This window comes from Octopus bimaculoides, chromosome 2 (assembly GCF_001194135.2).
Source record: "Octopus bimaculoides isolate UCB-OBI-ISO-001 chromosome 2, ASM119413v2, whole genome shotgun sequence".
NCBI lineage: Eukaryota > Metazoa > Mollusca > Cephalopoda > Octopoda > Octopodidae > Octopus > Octopus bimaculoides.
In genome coordinates, this window is record NC_068982.1 from 119,061,588 (window position 1) to 119,065,460 (window position 3,873).

At 36.4% G+C, this 3,873-nt stretch overlaps 1 protein-coding gene across 1 annotated transcript in view; it reads left to right on the forward strand.

The window, feature by feature from the left end:
- Positions 1-3,873, forward strand: part of LOC106876909 (carbonic anhydrase-related protein 10-like) — a 1,215,161-nt gene that overhangs the window by 641,074 nt on the left and 570,214 nt on the right. The window lies entirely within an intron of this gene.

Here is a 3,873-nt window from a genome sequence, read left to right on the forward strand (position 1 = left end):
ATATATATATATATATATATACTCTTAAGTAACCAGATGGATATTTTTATTATTCTGTATTTTGTGCAACAGTCATTTCGACTCATCATGTTTTTGTACCTTGTGGGTGAGAGTCCGTTCAACATGTTGTGTTGCATCCATATTGCAGTCTGGGTCTCATCAAATGATGACAGCCAAAATCTTTAGCGAGACACATAGTTATATTTGGATGTATCGGATGAGGCCCAGACTGCAAAATGAATGCAACACAACATGTGGAAAGGAGTTTAACCCATAAGGAACAGTAGCAAGATAGCCCAAAACGACGTTGTACAAAATGAAGATTAATATCCATCTTCTGGTTACTTAAGACATCATTATTATCATCTCAAATAATACTGCGGAGTTCCTGAGTGAAATCCAATGGAAATTTACTCAGGTTGCAAATGACACCAGGTAGCTCAATACACTAATCGACATATACCCATTAGTCCCAAAATATTAAATGTATATATACATATATACATGCATATATGTATATATGTATATAGGAATGTGTGTGTGTCTGTGTGTGTGAATATATCTGTAACGTGTAAACCCTCCGCAGAATCAGTGGAACACGACGAAACGAGGTTTGACTTTTCAAACGCTGAGGCATCACTGAAAATTAAAAAACAGATGACGCCTGTAACAGAATGGTACTTTGTTTAGTGGCCCTGTAAAAATTAAAGGCAAAGTTCAACTCAAATCGTAGAAAGTCGAAAGAAATATCACCAGACACTAAACTCACACGATCTGCTACTAATTTACAATTTTACCTTCTTTCTTAATTCTCATTTATATTATTCTAGTGAGTTAGTTGCTATAGTTGAATTAAATTAGTTCCACCCACTTTTGAAAACTATAGCTGCACAAGATCTTCCATATAAGGCAATGTATCTAACCTGATCTGATAGATATACTTGCTCACCTGAAGGACGAATATAATACAGGTATGGCTGATAATGCCAAAATAATAGTATTACAAGATATTTTACTTCAGTCATTCAACTAATGCCACACTGGGAATTACGATCCTTCATGAAATATTTCTAAAAAGAAAAGAAGAAAATGAGAGCTGTAGCGAAATAGTTTTTTACTTCCAGCTTTCCTAGATAAGAATTTTTGGTGGTGGATGAGGGTTTAAAATCACTGCAAAATCTCTTTGTAGCTTTGGTAGGATATGAAATCAATATCCTTTAATAAATAAATGTGCATTGATTCATGGTGTTACACTTGCATTCAATCAATAATTGTAACCTGTTAGAGTTAGTTCTGTGCACAATTAAACACTTGTTTTCTGATGATTCAGCACTGGTGAAACATAGTGTGTATAACTAACTATATATGCAAAAACGACATTGTTATTTACATCTTATTATTACTAATAACACCGAGGAGATTACTTTGCTTCTTGATCACTGTAAGAGATATGCAATGCTCTTAATGAAGAATCATTTCCTAGCTACATCTCTATGAATTATGTGAGGCCTTTGACGCTATACTTCTGGTCCATCTTAGCACTGCCCTATTTTTCAAAATACACACACGCATACACATACATACACATAAACACACATAGACATACGCGCATACACGCTCACGTATATACAGGCGTAAAGTTATACATAATTATATAAATACATATAAATTCATATACGTTTTTAATAAAATCCACAAAATCATTAATTTTAACTGCAAACAAATTTTATAGACATCAACGTGTTTGTATTGAATTAGCATTTCTCAGAATAGAGTATGGAAAACAACATCTATCATGTGATGTCCTTTTTCATTGATGCATCTCTGAAGGGGTTATTGGAAGTTGGCCTCTAGTTTCTCCAGCATTGCTCTGTCAATTTGGGCGACTTCCACGCGAATAGCTTCCTGCAAATCGTCCAATGTACAGGGAGTATGTGCATACACACGTGCCTTCAGGTTTCCCCACAAGAAATAATCATACATTGACGATTCAGGGGACCGAGGGGACCGAGGGGGCCAAGGTATGTCAGCAAGCCTGAAAATGAGGCGGTGACTGAAGAGGGGGTGAGGACCGTCCACAGATGCTCTGGCTGTGTAGACCATCACCCCATCGTGTTGAAACTACACTCGTAGAATATGCATACGTTTTTGTCGTAACTCAGGCACACAGAAGTTGTTTATCATTTCGATGTAACGCTGGGAGTTCACAGTAACAGCATTTCCATTACTGCCTTCAGAAATGTAAGGACTAATGACGGCAGCTTTTCCAACAGTTCAACACACCGTTACTTTTGGGATGTGCAGTAATCTTTCGTGCAGTTCTCTCAAATTTTCAAGAGCCCAATAATGACATTTCTGTTGATTTACCATGCCATTGAGATGAAAACGAGCTTCATCGCTCATTAAGAGAATGAGGTTGTCATTTGCCTCAAACATTGTTCCTATCTGACGTGCGAAGTTAAGCTGCTGTGCACAGTCCCACGTTTTCAACTGTTGGCCACTGACCAATTTCTACGGGTGAAAATGCAGGTCTTCATGAGAAATACGCCTTACCGATCGATTACCGATGCCAAGTTAGGTGGAACGTCTCCGAGCACAGTGATTCGGACTCCGTATCAAAGCTTGTCTTACGTGATCCACATTTTCTGGGGTCCATAACATTCGTGGACCAGCTCAGTGCGTGTGTTAATTATTATTGGTATATTGACTCCCTCGATATATATATATATATATATATATATATATATATATATATATACAGAGAGAGAGAGAGAGAGAGAGAGAGAGAGAGAGAGAGAGAAAGAAAAAGACATACATGCATAAGCAGAAAGATGCGCACATATACACCCACGGCACATATGTGAGGTTCTACAGGTTCTTTCATGCCTCATGTCTGGTTCAAATAGTCTGAATAATCTCAAAAGACATAAATGCTTTATGTATGTCGATATATCAGTTAGATACTGCGATCGCCCTTCATATGTTTTTCGAACATACTTTTACATCTTTGCGTATTTTACAAGTAACCAGTTTATTTCAAAATTCAAGTGTGCAAGAGAAAGATGTGAATTAGTTTACCAAGAATTTCCTGGACAGGAAGTAAATGTAATTCCAAATATGAATGTAAACAGATTAATCCAGTCCTTAGTGAAGATTGAGGTTAAACAAGGTTGTCAGCTATTTATTTCCATTGCAACGTACATTAATAAAAATTCAATAAACAGTGAGAAAAGAAATAACATATAAATCATATCAGATATATATTTTTTTTAAATTGAAAATGTATTTGCTGTCCAAATAGAATTAAAGTATTAATCACATACGCTAAACAACCACATAGCACGAAAAATTTCCAAAAATATTTTGATGAAGAGATAATATTTTTATTAGAAAATATTTCAGACTCACGCAATTAGTTACATAGTCATAGAGGTATGTGTGAGTGATTACCCGTCCCTCGCTAGTGAATATCACCTGGCGTATATAGTACGCTTCCACTATTCTAAATACTTATGTAAATGGGAACAGACGTAGACACATTTCGAGCACTGTACCCAGAAGAACATTAAAAATATAACAATTGGATAAGTCAAAGGTATGACTTTTCAGTTGATTTCAATGGGGGAAACATGAAATAATATATTTGCTCAACCCCACATCTTACTGTATAATCAGAAATAGAATCCACGATCTAATGATTGTGAGCTAAAAGCCTTAACCACGTAGCCACTTTACACATATGGAGTGAAAGACCAATCGGGAAATAGCACAGAATTTTTAACTCAGCTGCACACAACGAAACACACCAATGCACACCACACATACATACACGCACGCACACGCACGCACACACACACACACACACACACACAC